Source organism: Nematolebias whitei, chromosome 18, assembly GCF_014905685.2.
Source record: "Nematolebias whitei isolate Nwh7 chromosome 18, NemWhi1, whole genome shotgun sequence".
NCBI lineage: Eukaryota > Metazoa > Chordata > Actinopteri > Cyprinodontiformes > Rivulidae > Nematolebias > Nematolebias whitei.
Window position 1 is genome coordinate 40139383 of NC_056515.1, and position 10502 is coordinate 40149884.

The window sequence follows — 10502 nt, forward strand, 5'->3', positions numbered from 1 at the left end:
AAACTTTATTAAACTTTATAAACTTTATTAAATTTTACAAAACTTTATAAACTGTTTATAAAACTTTATAAACTTTGTACATTTTATAAAAATGTATTAAACTTTAAAAACTTCATAAACTTTTTATAAAACTTTATTAAATTTTACAAAACTTTATTAAACTTTATTAAATTTTACAAAACTTTATTAAACTTTATTAAACTTTATAAACTTTATTAAACTTTATTAAATCTAAAAAAGTTAAATCTGGTCCTCTGGACATTCAAAAAAAACAAAAAAAAAACAACAAAAAATGTAGAAGGTGCTATTTAAGAGACTGAGCTGAAAACAGCACCTCAGACTGAAGAAGTCTCTCGGACGAGAGACGAAACGTTTCTACATTTTTTGTTGTTTTGCTTTGTTTTGTTTTTTTTTGAATGTCCAGAGGACCAGATTTAACTTTTTTAGATTTTTCTACCTGGATTATTGAGCATGCATCAGGAAACTTTATTAAACTTTATAAACTTTATTAAACTTTAGTAAACTTTATTAAACTTTATAAACTTTATTAAACTTTAGTAAACTTTATTAAACTTTATAAACTTTATAAAATTTTATGAAACTTTATAAACTATTAACCTTTATAAAACTTTATAAAATTTTATGAAACTTTATAAACTATTAACCTTTATAAAATTTATAAAATTTTATAAAACTATTAAATTTTACAAAACTTTATAAACTTCATTAAACTTTATAAAACTAATTAATTTTACAAGACTTTTTAAACTGTATTAAACTTTAATAAGCTTTATATAACTTTATAAACTTTATTGAACTTTATTAAACTTTATAAACTGTATTAAAGTTTATGAAACTTTATAAAATTTTATAAACTTTATAAAACTTTAAAAAAATTTATTAAATTTTACAAAACTTTATAATTTTTTTTTATAAAACTTTATGAAATTTTATAAAACTTTATAAAATTTTATAAAACTTTATAAAATGTAAAAAACTTTATAAACTTTATTAAGTTTTATAAACATTACAAACTGTATAAAGCTATGGTTACATACTGTAACCCCAGATTTTATAAAGTTTATAATGTTTTTAAAGTTTTATAAAATTTAATAGTTCTATTTCGTATAGGCTTCGCCCTTTAAGAGCTGTCGCTGGTGGGTTAAAGGGCGAAGCTTATACGAAATAGAACAATCGTTTCGCTGAATGTTGTCTAACAGCTGTCTGGTTGTCAACATGTGAAACCGCCTCTCCTTGATCGTTTTGTTGAAAACTGACAAATCCAAGATGGGTCTCATCCCTCCGGTCTGTTTTGGGAGCAGGAAGTAACGTGAGTAAAACCCTGTGTTTTTCTCCCCGTCGGGGACCTTGGAAATCACATTTTTTACCAGAAGTTCTCAAACTTCCGTGTGGAGAGACGAGCTCTGTTCTGGGGATGACAGAACCGTCTCTATAATTCCTCCGAACGGAGGGGGTTGAGCTGCAAACTGTAGCGTGTAACCTCTGCTGACGAGACGGCGCATCCATCTGTCTAGAGAGCACATTTGCTGCCACTCCGCGTAACGCTCGGGGAGCGGGCACGCGTTTTTGTGATGTGTTATGTGTCTTACCGCCTCCACCGCCGTCATGTGTCGTGGAGACCCACTTCACGCGACCCATGGGGAGGCTTCCTCGAAAGGGTTCTGAAAGCACTTCTGTGCCGCGCTCAGGCTGCAGGGTCACATCTACGCTGATGTGAGCCGGCGTGCGCTGAAGGGAGGCGTGTGCGCCCTCATCGATGTGGCGCTTTTTAGATGAGGGCTGCCGTTGCCGCGGGGGCACGCATCTGACACCGCTGCGGTCAGAGGAGGCAGCGCGCAGCCCAGGCTAAGAGCGAGGTTTTCCACTGGACTCGGTCTGCTGAACACATTCATTTCTGGCTGCTGTGTCACGCGAGCCTTTTGTGTGTTTCCTCGAGCTGCCGTGATTTTTAACAACCTGTTTTGAGGACACCGGCTCGTTTTGTGTGGAGGATGTGTGAGAAGAAGCCGCTGTGACATCATTCGAACTGACAGACAGGCTGAAATCAGACACTTTAATCTTTGAATGATGTTCGTGTTTTATTTCAAAACTCGTCATCATTTTGCACACACACGCATCCCCCACAATGAGTCATTTTTTGAATCTTCTCCCCGGTGAGCCCTTCGGTTTGTTGTCCCAGGGCGATGCCTGTTGGCGGTCTCTGGGGAAACGCTGAACCGCTGGGAGGGGCTGGCGGTGGAGCGGAGCGGGAAGATGCTGCTGCAGCTGTGGAATGTCTCTGCTGCTGCCTTTGGTCACGACGATCCTTCCAGCGGGCCGGGGGGCGGGAGGAGGCGTGCGGCTTCATCAGATGGCGCACAGTCTCTGACACCTCCTCCGACTTTTTCGATTTTTCCAGCATGGCCTTGAAATTGGTCTCGAACAGCGTGTCCGTCGTGCTGGGGCCCTCCGACAAATCCTTCTGCAGTTTCTCCGGCAGGGAGGGGGAGCGGCGGAGCCAGGTGGACCTCTGGATCGTCATCCAGGCTGCGATACGAGACAGGCAGACAGCGGAGGAGACGCACAGGTTGAGGATGATGTCAGACGCCTTGCAAAGTGAGCTCTTTGTCTCCCCAGGCAGGTCTGATTCCTCAAGCCTCTTTGAAACGCTGTACGCCAGCAGCGCCACGTTATTGTTTGCTGCTGCCGCCTGAAACGCACACTGGTGAGCTCGGTTGGAGAGCGACGTCACCGTCTGGTTGTGCTTCCCCGGAGGAACAGGATGCTGGTCCAACCTGGACACCTTTGCTCTGAGAGCTTCCGCCAGGCTCGGCTCCGGGGGGGTACCGAGGGAAAGTTCCGCTCAGTAAACCCCTCCACTCTGGTGATGGGAGCGAATGTGGAGACAGGCGCTCTCAATTTACCAGGTCCGGCTGCAGCCTCGTTCTAGTAGGACGTCACTGCTGGGAAACGAGGCCAGATGGGGTCAGGACGGCGAGCCGGGATGGAGCCAAACCTACCCGCTAGATCATCCGATCTGGGCGGGGGGAGGAGAGGGACGGAAAGTCCCTTCGTGTCAGCAGCCTCCCGGATTATGCTGGGCAGCTCCGAGAGGAGGGCACCGACGGCAAGGAGCGGAGTGGTCGCTGAAGCAGAAAGGCCCGGGGGGGGGGGAGCATCTGCTCAGCCCCCCTCGTTCCAACACCACGCTCTCCGGGAGGGAGTGAGCGAGCAGCGGGGCTGCTGCTGACGTCGCTTGTCCCGGAGGAACCATCCGATTCGCTCCGAAAGCAGGCGTCAAAAAAGTCGATGGCGTCGTCCAGCAAACAGTCCCCTGCCACGGAGAGGCACTCCTCGACGCTAGCCTTGAACAAGGCTGCTCGCCTCTGCCTCTCCTCCGGGTGGAGGTCACAGAGGTGGCAGGAGGCGGCAAGGCGGGGACCCAGGCATCCTTCGCAGGTGTCGTGCCGGTCGAAGCTCAGCAAGTAGCCGGTCTTGCAGGACGGACAGGCGAATGTTGTTGGTGCTGGACATCTCGATGTTTGAAGGTCAGTGCTAGTTGCTTGCTGAAGAAAAATGGGAGCCGATTACCCGCTCTTAACGTAATGTATACGGACCGGGTGGCGCTCACACAACAGGTGGGCGTGGACTAAACTTTTCAGTGCGACGCTTTGCGTTACGGGATAAACCCACTAGCGAGGGCCTTAAAGGGTGAAGCCTATACAAAATAGAACTATTAAACTTTATAAAACTTTATAAAACTTTAATTTTACAAAACTTTATTAAACTTTATAAAACTACTTAAATTTTACTAAACTTTATAAACTGTATTAAACTTTAATAAGCTTTATTAAACTTTAAAAACTTTATTGAACTTTATTAAACTCTATAAACTTTATTAAAGTTTATAAAACTTTATAAATTTTGTAAAAATTTATTAGTTTATAAAACTTTATAAAATTGTATAAAACTTTACAAACTTTATAAAATTTTATGAAATTTTATAAAAACTTTATAAAATTTTATAAAACTATTTAATTTTATTAAATTTTATTAAACTTTATAAACATTATAAAACTATTAAACTTTATAAAACTATAAAACTTTACTAAACTTTATAAACATAAACTTTATAATACTATTCAAGTTTATAAACATTACCTTATAAACTTTATAAAACTATTACACTTTATAAACATTAGAAACTTTATAAAACTATAACATTTGATGCCAAGATGGCCGCGCTCAGAGCAGTTGCAGCTTCACAGGCTCCCGGTACCATCCCAGTTTTTAGAAGTTTTGATATTGACTCTGTGCCTGACTCTGCGCGATTTATGCGTGTGAACTATAGCCGAACCGAACTGATGAGAATAGGAGCGGATTTGCCACGAAATATAGCAGAAATCAGCAACAAACTCAAAGCTACGCTCGGCAGAATGCAGATCTTAAAGTCATCTACCTGGAAGCTGCAGCAGAGGCGTTCCAGCGGGCAGAAGAGGAAGCGCTGCTCCCGGCTTAAGAGGAGAGGATGCCGGGCGGGGGTTATGGTGAGGCTACGAGCTAACGCTAAAGCCGGTAAACTCCCCATGCCGTCTCTCTTTCTGTCGAATGTCCGCTCGTTGGACAACAAGGCGGATTTACTTCGTCTGAGAGCGGGCGCCTCAGAAGAGATGAAGAAGTGTGCAGTGCTTTGCCTCACAGAAACGTGGATTACAAGTGAAACGCCGGACTCAGTCTTCCAGCTGGATGACAGACTTTTTTTTTCGAGCGGACCGCTGCAGCGAGCTAACGGGGAAATCACGGGGGGGCGGAGTGTGCATTTACGTGAGTAAAAGTTGGTGCACGAACTGTACTGTTGTAAATAGCTCAAGCTCTCAGCTTGCTCGAAGGCTTTGGAGCAAATAACAGTGAAATGTCGGCCACATTATCTACCCCGAGAGTTCACAGTGACTTTCATCTCTGTCGTTTACATTCCTCCGGACGCTAATGCTAATGAATCACTACAGGAGCTTCATGATATCATCAGCTCGCTGCAGAGCAAACACCCCGAGGCTCTTTACGTTGTAGCCGGAGACTTTAACCACGTGAATCTAAAGGACTGTCTCCCAAGCTTTAATCAACATGTGACGATTCTGACACGTGGAGACAAGACGCTGGACCGTGTTTACACGAACGTAAAAGATGCATACAAAGCCGAACCCCGCCCCCACCTAGGACTGTCAGACCACATCTCAATCTTCCTGGCTCCTGCTTACATGCCCCCGCTGAGACGCTCCAGACCGGTTCAAAAGAAAGTTAAATGTTGGAGCCAGGACAGTGGCCCCATACTGAGAGATTGTTTTGATCGAACAGACTGGCAGGTTTTCAGAGAAGCTGCTGAAAATGGAGGCTCGCTTGATCTTGACCAATACACATCCTCAGTACTGGGTTACATTAGTACATGTACTGACACAGTGGGTATGTTTACATGGACAAAAGTAACCGGATCAGATGGCCGGTCGGAACAAAAGTGTGTCATGTAAACGCTCCGTTCGGGTTATTTTTTGTGTATTCGGCGCGATCCGTTATAATTTGTGATCAGACCGAAACGGGTGGTTTACGCCGATCCGTGGCCCGATCGGTGCGCATGTAAACACTTGATCTGTTCGTTTTTATCTGATGGTGAAAAAATGACCTGACTGCGCATGTGCGGCGCGTACCTCTACGCGTTTCCTTTTCCGCCTGGCTAATGTGTAGATGCTAACATGGCGGGGAAGCAGAACTGGTCGGTGAGCGATACAACATTTCTAATCGAAACGTTAAAAGAACTCAAAATTATCGAACGCCTTGACGGTCGAAAGTGTAGGAACACGGAGTTATTTAAACAAGTACATGAAAAACTGGAAGAAGCCGGAATCCATCGAACAATTGAGCAAATAAAAAAATGCTGGAAGAGCTTGAAAGCTAAGTACTACCAAGCTAAGAACAAGAACGGGAGAAGTGGCTCCGACCCCACCACTTTTTCATTTTACATGTTGATGGACGAACTGATGAGAGAGCGGCCACTGGCCAACACGACAGGCAGCGGTGTGGACCAAGGTTATGAGGAGGAATCTGAGGACTACAGCCCCGAAGCAAATCCGGAACTAAGCATCCTTTCCGGTAAGATACTCTTCAAGCCACATTAACCCTCTGTACTGTATTACTTGGTGTAACTGGGATACAACAAATATGTTAAAATGTAATTATAATAAGAAGCAAGAGTAGCTTTAGGGCTAGCATAATTATACCTCCAAGGATTGTACACAGTAGAGAACATGAGACCTATATTGTGGATCATAACACTACCCCAACTAACCAGATAATTAACCTAACAAATTTCAACATACCAGGGGACCAGTTAGACTTTATTTTTTTATTTTTCAGATGATGAGTCCAGCTTTGATGAAGCAGCTGGCAGCAGCACACAACAAACAACAGTCCAAGAAACTTTCAACAGACGAGGACATCAAGGAAGAGTAAGTTGTGTGTTCCAGATGACAAAAACAGTAACAAATGTTTATACAGTGTTTAGAGAGATTATGTTAGTACTGCATCCAAGCAAGTAATAGTGTTTTACATCATTGCAGGACCACGAGGGAACTCTGGTTATGCAAGGGCCATGCAGACTTGGGCCACCAGTCAACAATCCTTCTACCAGAAGATGCAGAGTCCCAGAACAAATGGATAGAAGAACAACAGGAACGATGGCAGCAAAGAGAAGAAAGGTTGTTTGTAAGGTTCTTAGAAGAAAACACACTCTCAACTGAGCGCGTAGTGAGGCAATGTTTTGATGGATTAAAGTCCATCATGACTCAAATGACCCCACCTCCACAGGGAAGATCTCCAGTTCCTCCCTACCCTCAGCATCAATACCCAGGTCAAAGCCGGTCTGCTCAATTTCCTCAGAACCCAAGCTACAACTCGGATTACCACCTCCATGACCTAAACTAAAGTTAAAAAAAAGTTTGTTATTTGAGCAGCAGCTAAGGTTTCATATTATATAAATATATATATATATATAAATATATATATATATATAAATATATATATATATATTGATATATATTGATATATATATATATATATATATATATTGATATTGTAATTCTGAAAGTACAGGATGAGTTGATAAAGAAGTTACTGTTGAATTACACGTTACTGTAGTTTTAAATGACCAAAGAATGTGTTTTTCTGTTTTCATTACAAGATGTGATGATCTGTGCACATTGTCTGTTTTGCACAAACTTTTTGAATGTATAATTTTTATGTTTTTGTGATGTAGGCTACCTCAAATTGCACTGAGAATGAAACACATTTCACACAGTGCCAACAAGCAATATAAAATGTTTACAAGAATTTATTAAAATGTTTGGTCCATTAAAGAGCTCCGATGTACACTAGTATTATTTGCCGTTTTGTTATAATATCTTTATACAAATGTTAGCTGCATCTGAACACATACATGACAAGTATATATTGTATATTTAAAAAGCCCCTTTAATGCAGATGGCCTGTACGGAGTGGAAACTTGGACATATATGCAGTCAGTGCCTCTCTTGCACCGTTTCCACCAGCACTACACTGAAGATTCGCTGGCTGGTTAGGCTGAGGGTAGTTGTTTGCACGGTCACGTGCCTCTTCCAACCAGTTGCTGTTGCCATAATCCCTCTCCCTCTGGCAGAAGTTGTGGAGTGCACAACAGGTGGCGATCATTTTTGGAGCAAAGGTGAAATGAAAGTCACTTCTTTTTAGAAGAACTCTCCACCGTGACTTCAGCAACCCGAAGGTCATCTCTACGCCCACCCTGACTGAGCTAAGGTAAACATTAAATGACTCTTGTTGAGGAGTCACACGAGGAGAGTTTGGGTATCCTTTGATGAGCCAGTCCAACAGCAGCTATGCAGGGTCACCAACAACGAGGAGACTGACGTCCTCTCCTTCAATGTTCCTCACAGACTGCAAAAAAAGGACATACTAATATTTAGTATTTTACTTAGACATTGTTTAAAGGCATGGTTCAAACAAACTTTAAAAAAAAAAAAAAACTTTACAGCTATGTATCTCTACTTTGAGAACCTTAGCTGTAATAGTTGTAGTAATACTAAATACAATATAGCAAATATTGGCAACATTTAACCATTTGTTTAAAGGCATGCTTCTAACAAACATTTAAAAAAATAATTTTACAACTAAGTATCTCTACTTCATAGTTTATAGTTGTAGTAATAATAAATACAATATAGTAAATATTAGCCTTACTTTTGGCATTAGATGAGCCCTTTGATAGAGGTCAGAGTGGCGCAGGACATTGGCATCATGGGCACTGCCTGGCATCTTGCAACTGATGCTCCAGAAACTGAGAAAAACAGAGGAAGAACAGTAATTAATAATAAATACAGACAGTATCAAGCATAGACAGGTAGAAAAAGAAAGAAAAACAAGTTTATTTAAGCATACAGCGTGTATTTGTCTTACCAGCAGTTGTTCACAACAGCTTGGAGGACATAGGATGGCCAGCCTTTACGGTTAACAAAGTCTTTATATCCATCAGAGGGGGGAAGAACTGGGATGTGTGATCCATCGATGAGACCCATAATATGAGGGATGTGATGGGAAGCCTCAAAAGCTCTGGCGATCTCCAGTGCCTCCGTGTCAGTTGGTGCTCGGATCAGCTGTTTAATTGGCCCTCTCACCATGCTTTTACAAAACATGTACACACAATTTTTAACACTGCTCTTACTTATTCCAAATCGATTTGCAATGACTCGATATTCGGCACAGCTGCCCAGTTTATACAGAACAACTGCAACTCGCATCATGAGCGGAATTGGAGTTCTAACAGTCACCTCTTCTGGGGCTAAATGACTCTCCATCAAAGTGCACAACTTCGTGAAAGACAGACGTGTCATGCGAAAATTCTGCTTCCACTCCTGGTCGGTGAACTGCGTGAGGACCACACGCTCCCACCAGTCTTTACTTCGAACTTTCATCCACTGGTTTCTGGTCGTTTGTGGAGGTAGTGGCAGCAGCATTAAACTTGCCGGCAGCAAAGAACTTTCTCGGATGTATTTTTCCTTCCGCGCTCTCTTCCTACGAAGAAAAAAGACTAAAAGCATGCGTTGCTTCGCCTGTAGCTCAAGCAGGGAGTGCAGTAACAACTCCATCACAGTCATTAAAACCTGTCGCGGGTCCATTTTTGTCGCTCAAGTGTGTTTACGTTCGTCCCGGAAAGAGAACATCTTCTTCTATGGTTTACACGGAAGTAACTTCTTCTTCGGTGGTTTTTTAAGGAGAGTTTACCACTCTGCGCATGTCAGTACTTCTGTTCAGAATCAAAGCCCGTTGCATGTAAACGCACATCGTGAACAGATTGTGCCCATGTAAACGATACATTTGAATTATTCAAACAGAACACATTTCAATCCGGTCAAAGAATTCTGCGCATGTAAACATAGCTAGTCTCCACTATCAGAAATGTTAAAAGCTACCCAAACAGAAAACCTTGGCTGAATGCAGAGGTGCGTACCCTGCTGGAAGCCAGGAACACTGCCTTCAGGTCTGGAAACTCAGAGGAGCTGAGTAGGACAAGAAAAGAGCTGGTTGCTGGTATTAAGAGGGCCAAGGCCACATATGCACAGAGGATCGAGGGTCAATTCATCTCACAAGACCCTCGGAGCATGTGGAGGGGCATTAAGTGCATAACAGATTATAAAGGAAGGAGTGAACAATGTCCCAAAGACCCATCTCTGCCTGATGCCCTCAACAAGTTCTATGCACGCTTTGAAGACCCGAACAGACCACCCAGCACCAGACTCACCTCACCACTGGATGAAGAGCATCTCAGCGTGACCTCAGCAGAAGTAAGGAGGACCTTCAGGAGGATTAATCCGCACAAAGCAACTGGCCCAGACAACATCCCCGGAAAAGTGTTGAAGGAATGTGCTGATCAGCTCTGTGAGGTGCTGGCAGACATCTTTAACACCTCACTTACCCTGGAGACAGTTCCCACCTGCCTGAAGACTGCCACCATCATCCCAGTCCCAAAAAGCTCTACAGTGACTGGTCTGAATGACTATCGGCCAGTGGCCCTCACCCCGATAGTCGCTAAATGCTTCGAAAAACTGGTCATGACTCACATCAGAACAACCATCAACATCAACGAGGACCCTCATCAGTATGCATACCGTGAGAACCGATCAAGAGGATGCCATCTCCTCTGTGGTCCACACTGCACTCAACCACCTGGAGCAGAAAAACTCTTACGTTCGTATGATCTTTGTGGACTTCATGTCTGTCTTCAACACCATGATCCCCCAAACCCTGATGGACAAACTATCCACACTAGGACTAAGCCCCTCCATCTGCAACTGGGTACTAGACTTTTTAACAAACAGACCACAGTTAGTGAGGATCCACAACCTCTCCTCCTCCACCATAACCCTCAGCACTGGCTCTCCTCAGGGATGTGTGTTGAGCCCCCT